At 42.8% G+C, this 14,787-nt stretch overlaps 1 long non-coding RNA gene across 1 annotated transcript; it reads left to right on the top strand.

The window, feature by feature from the left end:
• The first annotated feature begins 4,265 nt into the window (after positions 1-4,265).
• Positions 4,266-10,175, top strand: LOC127313658 (uncharacterized). Its single transcript, XR_007859157.1, has 8 exons — positions 4,266-4,374; positions 4,625-4,689; positions 6,269-6,426; positions 6,503-6,705; positions 6,916-8,451; positions 8,530-8,666; positions 8,741-8,854; positions 8,955-10,175. It is a non-coding gene; the product is annotated as an uncharacterized lncRNA (long non-coding RNA).
• Positions 10,176-14,787: the final 4,612 nt, after the last annotated feature.

The following is a 14,787-nucleotide window of genomic DNA, read 5'->3' as shown; positions in this document are numbered from 1 at the left end:
GTAGCTTTGCAACTCTCCAAAAAAGGAGTAGCATTACCAAGACAGGCATGAGTAGGGCTGAAAGCAAGGTATTACTATTATAATTCATTTTGTTGTACCCTGCAACCTGCTAATTTTTATACCGTATTGTCATGAAAGTATTTAGAGTTCAATTTATGGGAGCCTGTGTACCGAACTGCTGAATTATCATGTAGATCTAAATAGTAATGAATTAAGGGCAGACTGTTTTTGTACTTTATTCCACGGAAATTGCAGTCAGTTATCTTGATAACATATCTCGATTCTTATGTCCTAACTATTATTTCTTTAGAAATTTGAGAAGATTTCTGTAGATTGGTGGTGAAATCCAAGATGCTCGATTTCTTCTTGGACGTGGACAAGCCCCGCTAAGGTATAGTAGATCTCACAGAGAATCCTTCACAATTAGGACCTTGTTAAAAAGGTATATTTGCTAACAAAAACAAGGATCCATTTTGATGGTTGATTTCAGGGAAGTGCAATACGCTGGCATGACAAATAATAGGTTCACAAGCGATCCCCCTGAACTATATTTTCTAATGCTATTTCCTTCACTGTTGATTTCAGGGAAATCGAAATTCACACAGGAGTAAGAGAGCAAGAACCGTGTATGTACAAAGGGATCAGGAGGAGCAGCTGGCCGCTTCATCTCTCTTCCTGTCTCGTTAGTTTAGCTTGAGCAGGTGACCGCTTCAACCATGTTTTTCTGAATAATTTGATATACTATCATTTTTCAGGTTCCAATCTTGTATACATAGAATATGGTTGATCGTCTGCAGAGTGCAGAGAAAGGTATGATGTTGATAACAATAAAAATACACGAATTCTGTTATTAAATCTTGGTTGCCTTTTCCAGAAAAGAGAACTGACTGTTCCAATAATACCACTGAATAATTTTGCAGGACCAGATGTTGTGCGAAGCAAATAAGTGCTTCAGAAGAAAAGTAAGTTACAAGATTAATAATATTGGTAGTTTAGCATGCATCTGGTTATCTTGTTTTGAAGAGAAAACCATATATATGTACTTATTTCTGGATGTACCTGTTCCTAACCTATGGACTAAATGTTCCACAACACCATACGTATGTGTCGGCTCACAGTTGGCACAACAATGCCAGCGTGAGCCATGGTTTTAAAGGCGTCGCTTAGGCGTCCAAGCGATCTCCCTCCGCCTTGGAAAAAGGGCCGCTTTAGGCGCCTAGGCGTCCAAAGCGTCCGCCTAGGCGTCGCCTAAGCGTCAGAGCACCCCTCCTCCGCTTTGAGATGCCTTAACACCTTTAAAACCATGGCGTGAGCTTTGGACTCTTCTTTATAAGCCATTGGTTAAATTCAGTTCCACGAGGTCTTCTATCTGAATTACAAGTTTAGGCCCATGAGAGTGAATAATTCAGTTCGCCAGATTGATTTAACCAGCACTTCTCCTATATTGCCACACTAAAGCTTAATCGAATAGCCAGTATAGAACTTCTGCTATATTGCCTAAACTAAAACTTAATCAAATAGCTGTAGGTAATTAGAGCAGCGACCACTACTGCTAAATTTTAGTTACACTGATAGCCCATCTGCGAATGGGCCAATCTTTCCTTCAATGGCAGATTTGTGTAATAGCATTTCTTATAGCTGTTAGAAGTCTCAGCCTTAGTGATTCTGGTTTCCGGCCCATGGCTTGGATGGTTGGTCGAGGTATCTGTAGATGTTGATGTGTTGTTTAAAGACGCGGTTGTCTGCAAGGTCACCAATAGCCCGAGAGGATGGTGAGGATCTTACAAGTAATTGTTAGCACTTAGTCCTTAATTGTTATCTGTTATTCCTTGCATCTATCAGGTGCTTACTTTTGATGTGTTGGTTTTATTAGAATGAAATAACCTGTAGTTTTGTAGTTATAAAGTCCACACACCTGGTTAGATGCAGGCTCATCCATGGTGGCGCCACCTCCAGCATCAGACAAGGTGTCACCGGCTGTCGTGTTCAACACCCACTTGTTGGCCCTTCGCTCAGGTATGGTGCTTGACAAAATTTTGCACCTACATTCTTCTTTAGACATGAGTTATGTCGTGGCAGCTGGAGCTTCCATGAAAATGAGCCTCACCGTGAGTGGTTGTGCCACGGTGCCTTCCACGAGAAGAGCAAAATGTTTATAATTTTACTTTCACGTCTATCAAGCTTGAAGTTGTTGGTGCACTTGCATGAGGTTTCCTCTTTGTACACATGTAATGAGAAGAAATTTCTCACGCAAGTGGAGGTTCAGTGGTTTGAGCAATATACAGTGCATAAGGTTATTTTTCATCCATGTTATCAAATTTTGCTAGAGCTTTTTATCTGCATCTTACTTGAATATAAGGAAATAGGGTCCCTAGCAGAACGTCCCTAGCAGAACATAGATCAATGTCATTATTTATTTACGCTAGGAGGCTAATGTCTCTCTGTAACCACCCATGCATTTCTACACGCTTTCTACCTCTTTATTTTGGTTCACCATATTCCTTTTGTTATATTTGATGCATGTCTGAGTTTCTGCTTTTTTCACTGTAATGAAAAATGTATATGCATTTATTTATTTACTCTGAGGCTAATTTAAATTTGACTGATGATGTAGTGTTACAGGCTTGCTAATATGCAATTTCTGCTATCATGTAATTTTAGGTATATCTATGTTTGCTTCGCTAAATGTTAATGTATTTTGTCACACTGTTTCATTAAAAAGATTTTGTTGATGAGGAGTTCATGCAAATATATAAAACTAAAATAAGTTAAGCTAACATTATAACGCTTCCTCTTGCGATTAATTAGTTTTAAAAGTGCTCATTAGTGCTCTGTTCCCAAGGTTGCTGCAAACAAAAGGGTACAAACTTCTCCAGCTTAAACACAGGTACTTTTCCCCTCAAGTTTCTTGTCTATTATTCAGGGGCTGATGCCATGTTTACAGCTGGTTCATTGTCAAGATTATGCCAATTACTCCTTGCTGTCAAGTATACATGCGAGCTCCTTCTTTTACAATGAAACTATATTATTTCGTTTTCATGGGGCGCAGAATTAGTTCCTTACCTTATGGGAGTATGCATTTAATTTACTGTCTTTATATTTGATTATATCATCTATCATCTGATCACTCAAGGTCCATGCTGTAAAGATATGCTTTGTTTGGATCTTCGAGAATAGACATAAATCCAGCGCACCTATTTTTTCTTAGAACATGTACAGTTTCTGAATTTTATGCTACTGTTTTTCTCCTATTAAGCATTGATTTGTACATTGTTGCCTCATGTAAAAGCATCTAGAAGATAATGCGGGTTCTGAAATTATTATCACATTTCTGTAGGTTTAGTGTCCTTATACTCATGTTTCTATCCTACTCCTCTCTTAAGTTATAACCTCAAAATATTTTAGCATGGATTACTTATATTTTCTTCAGGCAACAAGCACATGCTGATTTCTAGATCGGACACCGTACTCAAGTAGCCAAGCAAGTGGTGTTGCAAGGGAATTGGTGATCACGACTTTGCTATGGTCAGCAGCTACGTGCTTGAGAAAAGGCTATGGGTCTGGTTATTGTATTATTTTTGTTTTGTTAGCGTGCTAATTGGCTTGAAAAGGACACATTTCATTTTTATGACATAATCTCATATTCCTTTAGATTGAAAACTTGTATCTATGGAGTTTTAAAACTTGTGTATGTAGCTATCCTATGCTTGTTATATAATGCTACCTCTTTTGGTACAATAATCATAATTTGGTGGGGGAGCTTATACAAAAGCATAAAAGCTGAAAAAATGGTGTGAAATTGTACTAAATTGTCATATCTTACTGCAACACCTCAATGAAATGGTGTACAGCTGGGCATAGGCGTCCTGACCTGGATGGCTCGACCCGGCTTTGAAAATCTGAGGCTGTGCCGGGTTGGGCTTGCATGTCGGGCAGAGTCTGGGCCTGATTTTGGAGCCCGAACGTCGGGCCGGGCCGGACCAGGCTTGCAGAAAACATGATTTTAGCTTAGTTTGGGCTGGGCCGGGCTTTTCCCTATTGGAGCGAGGTTTGGGCCTGATTTATAAGCCGGAAGGTCAGGCTGGGCTGGGCTTGTGCTTGAAAATTTAGGTTCGGGCTTTTTCAGGGCCGGGTTCCCAGGTGTGAATGGTGTGTCTACAAGATACTAAAGCAGCTAAATTACAGGATAATTCTTAATACTCAAATAAGCTAAAACTTATAGTTTAAATTCTACTTTGTTTCTGGCACTTGCAACGGGTCATCTAGTACAATACAAACATCCAAACGGAGCCTTTAGGCTATTCGGCTCGCTTGGCGCTCCTCTCTCTCGCTCGAAGACGCAGGCGGAACCCTACCTCGTCGGCGGCGGCTCAGGTACCCCGCCCTCCCGCCCTCCATCTCCGCCTCAGAACGCCTCCGCCGGCCTCCGCCCTACCTTCCCTCCCGCCCTCCATCTCCGCGTCAGAACGCCTCCGCCGGCCTCCGCCCTACCTTCCCTCCCGCCCTCCATCTCCGCCTCAGAACGCCTCCGCCGGCCTCCGCCCTACCTTCCTATCCCAGCGAGGGTACTTCTCCCGTGGTATCTCTCTCCCGCCCATCTCATTCTCTGTATTTTTCGTGGCAGGTTTCGCAGGTGCACCCGAGCTTCGGCGACCACTTCCCGAGCTCCGGCGACCTTCGTCCGCGCAGGTTTGTGCCTCAGGTCCCCTCGATCTGCTGTCCCTGACCACCTTTTGTTCCATGTTCCAATCAAGTGTGTCCTGTTCTGTTCGGCTTGCGAGTTTTTAGTTTGATCTGAGTGGTGAAGTACGCACGATTTTTCATCACAATGGTCCAGATGATCGGTGGAATGTTGAAATTCTTTGTCTGTTCATGAAATGGTCCATGTGGAAACAATAGAATGGTGAATATGCATGTTTATTCTCCGTTTTGCCCATGAGGTATCTCAGATTGGAACGGGTGCATGTTCGTGATCTCTTTCATTTATGGAAACCAAAAATCCTAAACTAAAGATGCAGCAAAGTTTGTTGGTAATTTTTCTCAAAATCAGCTCCTCCTAGTTATTCTGGTTCCCATCTCATACATTAGTAATGTAAAACGAGTTGAGTTTAGTGATGCAAATCTTTAGAACGGAACTGTTCTTGAGCTTGTATGAAATTTGTAAGGTCCAGAAGTTGTGATGACGATACCATGATCGCAGGGGGTTTCTTTAAAATGTGCTCAAAGCGATGGGTGGGGCAATGATTTTGATTTAGCCGTGCGTGCATGATCCAAGGGCCAGCGGTCGAAATTTGCAGATTTTCAGATCTTGTCCTGTTTTCACCTGAGTACCTCTCCAAGTGCTGTTAATTTATCTGTCTTCAGACTGATCAAATGTCTCAGAACATATGCTGGTACAATGATCATTTTCTTGAGGCTACCAAGAACTACTGTATCCAAAATTGTGAGAGGACCTGTGAGAGTGGGAGGCGGACATCCCAAGTCCATCCACCTGAAATTGTACCTAGACCTTAGAGAGAATTATTCTTCTATTTCTTGCTTGCTTTATTACTTATAGAGTTTTTTTTTATGTTGAGGGCTAATAACAATCTAAGTAAAAAATCATACGTTGTAGATCTTATCTCTAATTGGCTTAACGCCCAAGCTAAAAGATGTCTTCCTAATTTAAAGGACAAACTACCTAACATGGAGATTTGGGATCTCGTCTCATAATTGGGAGCTGCCATGGTAGGACCATGTACTCCCGTATATAACATCTTGATTTGGATGCTGTTGTGAGGATGCTAGTTTCTTTCCCGTTTCTTTGCCTTGTATCAGCTCAACGTAAATAAATTAGGTATCTCTCCACAAACAGTCAAAGTAGTTCAGGATTACATAGAAAAGTATTCTGGAATCAGATAGAAGAAGAATTTTTAGAATTTTTGTACAAGCTTAAACAGTATCAGCTCAAATAATAATTATATCTTCACAGACACGCACAACATGATTCATATGTATTCACTAAGGCACTAAAGTGCAAGAATGGCAAATCAAAGTATATGAGGATACTATGAAGAGATAGTAACTGATGTTTTGTTTGAGCACATATGATGAAGAACCAGAGTAACTCTGAGCAGTAGATTACCATCTATTGCAAGCATAGCTCTTGAGTGCATGTGAGCTGACGTCGCTGTATTTATGTTGCTGCTGCTCCTATATGAGTCAAATAATGTCTTCTCCCTTATATTTGTGTATGTATGCTTAGTAAATTTTTTCTTGGTGAATGCAGTTGGAACTACATATAATCGAAGAAAAAATTGCCAATGATGGAACAAACATGTTCCATCGTTGACAGCTATCCTCGTAACTTTCAGCGGTTTACATGGAGGGAACAGAGAAATGATCAAAATATCAAAATATTGTCACCAATCTACCGTCAGCGTGGTGGTATGACACTACAGTCATTTCATTTAAAATGATGATTACTGGTTAGTGATAACCTATATCTGTTATCTTTTTGTAGATACCTGTGCAATGTTCAGCATAGGGGCATCGTTTGAAGCAAAGTTAAAAATTAAAGGAACCAGTGTCATTCTATCTAAGGTTCATTTAGAGAGGTTGAATTGTTTAGCTAAAATAAGGGAACTTAGGAGAAAAAGTCGAGTTCCAAGAATACTGGTAGAGTTGATTGAAAAAGGAGTATGCTCAGAGCACGACTATGAACTTGTAAGTGATTCTACCTTTTTTCGTAGAGTTTTTTTTTTGCACTGTTGCAGTAATTTCATTAAATGTTTAGCATGATAACAATACTTGGTAAATAAATAAATATTTATAAATAATTAAGCTAAAATAGAAGCTAGTGAACATAGTAAAAAAACTAGTGAAACAATTGAAGGGAGTATGACCTCATAAATGTTCCATGTTTTTTAATTTCAGGGGCTAACTGGCAGAACCTACAAAATCAGAAGCTTTGAAATGTATGATGTCAGAGATCCAGTCCAACTCTCGAGAGCTTTGAAAAGATTGACTTCTGACGGACCTTTGGTAGCTGTGATGAAAATAAGTACCAACTATTGGTCATGTTGGACATCAAAACACATATACAGGTTTGATCCAGATCATCCAGTACAGGAAACAGTAGGAGATACAACACGCACTGCCACCCATGCCGTTTCGGTAGTGGGGTTTTCCTTGGAAGAATCAGTACCATGTCTTGAGTGCCAGGACTCACGCGGAACAGAATTTTCAAGAAATGGTTTTCTTTCTGTTGATATCACATCAATCATTGAGCTTGTTAGTTTTGTTATATGTTGAAATGAGATGGTGCTCCATTTGCTGCTAGTGCCGTAGGTATTCCCCAATTTCTTGGATGCCGATAAAGCTGTACTTGGGGATGCAAGATACATAGTCTGGTGCGATTTCTTGGACAGCATGGCCTTGTATCCACCAGCTTTCCCAAAATTTTGCAGTCTGGCCATTGCCAAGGGTCACGGTCGTTGAGGCAAACTCTCTCAGCGGTGAATTGCAGATCAAGGCTAGACCAAACTCGGTTATTATCACTGCTGCTCAGCCATTGGCAGCACATGCGAAGGGCCAAGCTTGTGTGCTTCAGGTCTTGGACTCCGAGGCCGCCATGCGTGGTTGGCCGTCACACTCGCCGCCAATTCACATGGCAACTTCTGCTGTTGGCTGCGGCGCGCCCCTCCTCCATCAGCTTGAAGGTCTTCTTCGCGGGTGCCAGCACAAGCAGTTGGTGAATGGGGATTGCACTCAGGACGGATTTGACCAGGGCAATCCTTCCAGGCTTTTGCATCAGCCTTGATTTCCATGTAGGCAGTTTGTTAGTCATGCTATCGACGAGGTTGCATCTGGGCGGCAGTTGGGCACCGGATTGTCAGTGGAATCCCAAGGTAGGAGAAAGGGAATTGGACCACGGGGCAGCCAAGAAATTGGGTCGCAGGCGTGGTTTCTTCATCCTCGCAGCGAATCAGAGTGGCAGAGCTCTTAGTATAGTTGACGCGGAGGCCTGAAGCATGGGCAAACAGTGACAGAGTCTCCCTGATTGTCATGGCATTGTGGATCGTGTCATCCGCGTAGAGAGATGGAAGGGCTTGTTTTACGGTACCTTTTACCACTCCTGAAGAGGGAGAGCTATGATTTGAGGCAACTGTCAAGATTAAGCGGCGCAGATTGGCCCTGGCAGCCTAGCAAGACGTAGATAATGAAAAAAAAAATCAAAATAGTAGTATTTGTCCCAGCCAACGCATTGGTTGCCCATGGACGTAACGCCACCAGCGGGTGACGCCGCTGACACATTGAAAGACACCACCACCAGCTCTGCCCCGTCCAGCATCGCCAGCCACCGGCGCCGCCACCAGCTTGGCCCTGTTGTGCATCGCCGACGACTGAGGCCACTGCAACATCTAGCGATGCGGCTGACACATTGAGCGATGCCGCCACCAATTTCGCCAGGTACGTCGACCCTGAAACATCCTTGGAGAAGGTATACTATTGCTGCTGCCGCTGCTGATTGTGGTTTCTCCTGGCCAGCCAAAGCAACACGAACTCCATGGGATTCTGCTTCCCTGTGTGCGTTCTTGCGTTCCGATTTGCAGTGCTGGACGCAGGCACGTTTCTCTTTCAATGTGATAGATAGGTCCAACTGAAATTTCAAGCTCAAGCAGATGGTACTTTAATTTTTACCCATCTTAATAATTATAACATGTGTTTTCCATTATATTAACTGGTACTTTTATTCCAGATTGAAAAACTCTTGTCATGAGGAAAAGGAAAATGCAAAGTTGAACGAAACTTGGAACTGATGCAGCTCAAATATGCTTCTCGTGAAAATGTCTTCAGAACACTTTAGGATAAAGTATGTTGTGGAGATTCAGTTCTATTTATTAATTCAGCAAGTACTGAATCTTGCGTGTATTTTTTTCTTCTACTGTGTTCATGACATTTCTTTTGTACAGGTTAGAGTGCTGGAGAATGGATATAGATAAGAAGGCTGAAGGGATACAGGTAGATCCACGAGGCCATCACTTGCCGCTCCCGTGAGGCAGAGACCGCCACTTGCTCCTATGAGGCAGAGACCGCCACTTGCTCCTATGAGGCAGAGACCACCACTTGCTCCTATGAGGCAGAGACCACCACTTGCTCCTGTGAGGCAGAGACAAGCAAGCAACAACATGCAGCCACTGCCAGGTCCTTCCAGACTGAGGCTTGCTGGTACGGGAACTTCAGTTCAGAACAAAGAGATCATCCCTGTGATGAACAAAGCAGTTGTAGACAAGGCTGAAAGAGAGCGGATCTCCGTATGTCCTGACAAGAGGCCAATGTCTCGACTGTCCCATATCCAAATGCCAAGAAGAGTCCGGGCTACATATAATTCAATTCAACAAGCAGCAGCAGAACCAGCAGCTGATGCAACTCCTGATGTCAGAGGAAAGTTCAAAGGACTCTAGTTCGGCAGCAGCAGTAAGTTCTCAAGCCCTCTAATGTGGAAGTCAAGGAACAATATTGCAGGTTCTGGAAATGCCAGCAAGCTATGCTTCAGTATCCTGAAAAGATTAGCTCTTGGTTCACCTGCTCAACCATGAACTCCCTTGATGTCTGGTGCTGGCTGAATCTTCGATCCAGCTCTGTGTGACCAAATAATGGCAGGGAGACCCTGGAATGCGCAGCAGGTGTTCAACTCCAAGAGGAGAATGCCGGTCTGCTTGTTTTGGAACTGAAGATGGGTAAATGTTTGGAATGTTCAAATTGTTGTGGAACCGGGACATTGCTTGGAGAAGACCAGTGGCTGGGGTCTTGTGCTGATAAGAAACTTGTATTAGGGTTCTTTTTGGTGATGATAAATGTTTTACTTTTAGGGTTGTGTATAGTTTGTACCCTGATGGGTTTGTTGGATTAGCTATTGGCATATGTGCAGTTTATTTGATAATGTGCAGCGGATTGATGGAAGACCATCTATGTGTTTTGTCATATGAAACTGAAATTCTGAAACTTTCTCCTGATGTGTAGGAGCAGAAGATGTCATTGCCTGTCGCGCACCCCAGAGACTGTCGGAAGGTCATGGCAGGGATGCCGGCGTCGACCGCAGCCCGTCGTGCGAGCATGAGATATTGATTTCAATTAGAAAATCTTAACAATGTAAATTATCCTATCAGTTTGAGCATGAGCATGGTTATGAACTTGGGATGAGCATGTTCTCGTCCAGTCATTAGAATGAAATTGGCTGAGCATCCTAGCATGGAGGCCTGGTTTCATTATCTAATTACGCATAGATGATTGTAGTGCACTTTTATTTGAAGTGCAAATCTGCAAGTAGTCAGTTCGGCAAGCTATCTGGGTATGCTACTTATATAGTTATATGCGTATCAGTAAAAATAATAGGAAATATAGTATTTTTTTCTTACACAACAATTTGTTTAGGATGCGTAACTCAGAATCTCGAGACTGGCATGTGCTATTCCAGCAAAAACCATAGACTAGATCCACTAATTTTCTTTTCTCCATAAACTACATTCTTCTACTCCCTCTGATTCATATTACTCAACACTAATATAGATGTATCTAGATATATTTTAGTTGTAGATACATCCACTCTAGTGGCAAATAATATGAATTGGAGAGAGTAAAACTCTAGACAGTGCCCATGTGGACTATCTATTTGCATTTAGAGCATCTCCAGCGACGGGACGCAAATCAGTGTCCGTTTGCGTCACGCGGTGGACGCGAGAAAGACCGTATTTGTCCGCGCGTCCGTTTGCGCCTGGGGTGCCTCCAGCGGCCCGACGCATTTCCGTGTCGGCATGCAATATGAAGTTTGAAAACAACACATTAAAGAGATTCAACGAAGTCATAGTCCTTATTACATCCAAATTTTAAAAAGTCTACATGAAAATAAGATGGTATTCCTCTAGGCATGGTCTTCATGGCCAGCCAATGCCCACTGATGCTCAATCAGATCCGTCTGTAGCCGTTTGCACACGTTCTCGTCAGTGATTTCTACATTCATATGCAGATAGTTCTCCCAAGATAAAGCCACAGGGAGTGGCGCAACTAACTCACCTTGGAAGTCCCAGTGATTCTCATTGCGGCCATCAGGATGCTCGTTCTCAACGATCATGTTGTGCATGATCACACATCATGTCATCACCTCATGCATGGTCTTCAACGACCATGTTCTTGCCGGGTGACGAACAATTACCTACCGAGCTTGGAGCACACCAAATCCGCGCTCCACATCTTTCCTGCAAGCCTCTTGCATCTTGGCAAACCTCTTCGTCTTCTCGGAGTTTGGATTACGGAAAGTTTTCACTAGTGTGGCCCAGTCAGGGTAGATGCCATCAACAAGATAATATGGCTTGTCATATTCATTTCCATTGATCTCATAGCTCACCAGGGGAGCTTTGCCTTGCATGAGCCGATTGAAAACCGGTGATCGGTGTAACACATTGATGTCATTGTTCGAACCGGCCATGCCAAAGAATGAATGCCAAATCCATAAATCTTGAGATATGACGACTTCAAGAATGACAGTCCGTCCCTCCGCATGCCCGCTGTACTGACCCTGCCATCCGAATGGACAGTTCTTCCACTCCCAGTGCATGCAATCTATGCTGCCAATCATTCCTGGGAATCCTCTAGACTCGTTGATAAACAAAAACCGCCTTGTATCCTCAGCAGTTGGCTCCCTACAGTAATGCTGTCCGAACACGGCAATCACGGCTCGGAAAAACCGGTACATGGACTCAAGGCAGGTGCTCTCACCCATTCGAAGATACTCATCGAATATATCATCAACCATTCCATATGATAGCATGCGAATAGCGGCGGAGCATTTTGGTAGGAGGTGAAGCTAGCGCACCTGTTGCATCGGGCCTCCATTGGAAGTACGGATCGTAGTTTCTGACGCCCCGGAGAATGACCAAGAACAGCTCCCTTGACATCCTGTACCGGCACCGTTTTTTCCTTGAACACCGGATTAGTGAGGTGGAAGTAGTCCTTGTGGAGCCGGAGCTGCCCCTGCACTCTGTTGCGCGGCAGTTTTTTTGAGCGGCCCTTGACAGAGCTCCGGTGCACTGACCCCTCATTTGAAGTGAACCCTTGGATCATGGAGGCCGCAGTAGTTGCCAATGTCTGCGTCGACTGATCGGACTCCTCATCGGAAGAGGAGTCAACGACCTCCGCGTGGAACTTCTGCAGCATCTGCCACATGTCCATCTGCGTGGGTACGAACTGTGGATCAATGGCCGTGCACAATTGCGTCGAAAACAGGAGAAGAAACCTACCGGTGCAATTGACCGAACAGGTCGTGGGCGGCGCGGAAGGGCGCCGCAACCGGCAACAATCGAGCCGGACAACGAGTACTGCGGCGCTGCGGCGGGACGGCGGCGGCTGGGGTTGGGGTGGTGGCGTCGCACTAGGGCAGCAAAGAAGGGAAAAAGAAGCAAATCGAAGCGGTCGATTTCGCTGTCCCTGACTTGCGGGATCGGCTAGGAAAAGGAGGACGCTCTGCGCGACCGCGCAACGTCCGCGGAGACGCAAACCTGGCGCATATTTGGGCCAGGTTTGTGTCGCCGCGGACGGACCGATCACTTTACGTCGCCCCGCTGGAGGAGGGTCCAGACGTATTTTCGATCACGGCGGATGAAAACGGTCGCTCAGAGTCCGTTTGCGTGACCCCGCTGGAGATGCCCTTAGAACTTGAGATGCTATGCTGCGGTTCGTCCTTCAGCTCCGTAGCCAGTGCAAGAATGACTAGCTGCTTTTGTGAGTCACACTCGTTGGTTCCACTGCCACCTGCTGCTAATGATGGCATGCTCTCCTTCAGTCTCTGCAGCTTATACACATTCTCGACCACATCCAAGAGAAATTGCCACAACAGAGATGATAATAAACATATAAATCGGCAACATAGTGTCAAGTGCATGCCATGCTGAATCAAGAAAAAAAGATTCGTTTACCCATATCCATGTTATAAATAAAAAATCATTCTGCAACTCTAAAATCCAAGTGTTGGTTCTGACTTTCCCATTTAAAATATACTCCAATATTTTTATTACAGTAGTATGTACAAGAAAAGTGTAGAGTATTTCTTATACTCCGTTCACTTTTCTGGCCCGGAAGCAAATTTCCGACAACCCCAAAACAGCACTAAAAAGACTAATATGCCCCGATCGATCAGACCGATTCAAACTGCAAACAACTTTGGGATTGCTACCTCTCTCTCTCCCATCTCCTTCCCTCCAAGCACAAAGGACAAAGGCCAGTAGCTGGAGGTTGACCAGAGGGAGGGGCTAGGGCTGCTGAAGGGGTCATGTGGTGGGGTGGCTACGTTCCTTGTATACTGGGGTGAGATGGAGAAGGAAAAGAGATGGTGCATGGCTCCAAAACCTTTAATCAACATGGCCGGCCAAAGATGCCCATGTTGGTCCAATGACCACGTAGGTCAACAAGAGGTGGTGATGGTGGTTTTAGCTAACAAAGGAGGTTTAGACAAATAGAGAGGGAAATGGAGATTAATCATTTGAATAGTCAAATGATCATTTCATCCCATGAGGGTTGGGTAAGTATGGAGATGATGACAAAATCTCTTTTGTTCTGCCCTATGACTCTAAATTTTGATTCAAAAGATTTTGCCAAGAACCTTTTCTTTAAAAAATGGCTACGATCACCTCTGATCTTAGTATATAAAAAAAGAGGTTTCTAAAATTATTTTTGATACAAAATATTTGCCAAATGGTTTACCCTTACTTTGTGCGACTTCAAAAATTTACAAAATCTTTTATATGCAGATTTTGGTATCCTAAAACAAAATGGAATGATCTATATTTTATTCTACTTTAACTATGGGTCATTCTACTCCCTCTAAAACCCTCTCTCTTTTCGAAGCTTTTCAAAATAAGATTTCATATCTAGTTTAATAAATCTAATAAAGGTCATAGACAACAAAGCTATATTTTAGGACTAATTGATCTGTGATCAATTATCCGTGGCATTGTATTTGCCACTAATACATCTCATTGATCTATCATATCATCACTCCATCTATGCTTGATCTTGGTAACAGATCATTTGTCCAACAAATGATTGATCTCCATTGGCATCTTTATCTCTCCAAGGTCATCCAACTCTTCTCAAGAATTGTTCTTGGCCTAACCATCTTATGTCTTGATTACCTTTTCTAAATCATCTTATGTAGATCCTACTCTTAGAACCTTATCCTCAAGAAACTCAAACAAAACATCATCTTTGAAAAATAGTTCTATGCCCTATGGCAAGGGTCCTAAATTTTCAAATTGGAGTTTCCCTCCAAATTTCCTAAAAACCCTAAAACCTTATCCTTCCTTACCTCTACTTCAAAAATTATTATATTTATGTTGTCAAACTATTTTCAAAACTTTTTCTCAAATAAAAATAGGAAGTGTTGCTGATATATTTTATCCCATCATATCCATTCAAAAATAATTTCTAGAAAATTATGTTTCTTCATTCTATTTTTCCTATTTACCAAAATGCATGTTTATGGTACCTATGACATTCTTGCACTTCTCATACTATTTTATTTTGAGAAATTATTCTCTCCTAGCTTATTCTAGTAGAACCCTTTTTAACCCAAAAATTTATCTTATTACTTTTATTTCTTCAGCAAGATATTTGAATTAAATTTCTCGGTTGGACCATTATCTTAAAGTGATCCAAGTAAATAACTTTTGAAAATAACATTTAGAGGAAAGCTCTTGATCACCAAAGGTTCCATTCTTAGCCATCAGCATCTTGGTTTTATCCAAATGCTTA

The sequence above is a fragment of the Lolium perenne genome, chromosome 7, assembly GCF_019359855.2.
Source record: "Lolium perenne isolate Kyuss_39 chromosome 7, Kyuss_2.0, whole genome shotgun sequence".
Lineage (NCBI taxonomy): Eukaryota > Viridiplantae > Streptophyta > Magnoliopsida > Poales > Poaceae > Lolium > Lolium perenne.
Note: the sequence above shows the minus strand (reverse complement) of the source record. Positions and strands in the feature narration are given on the sequence as shown.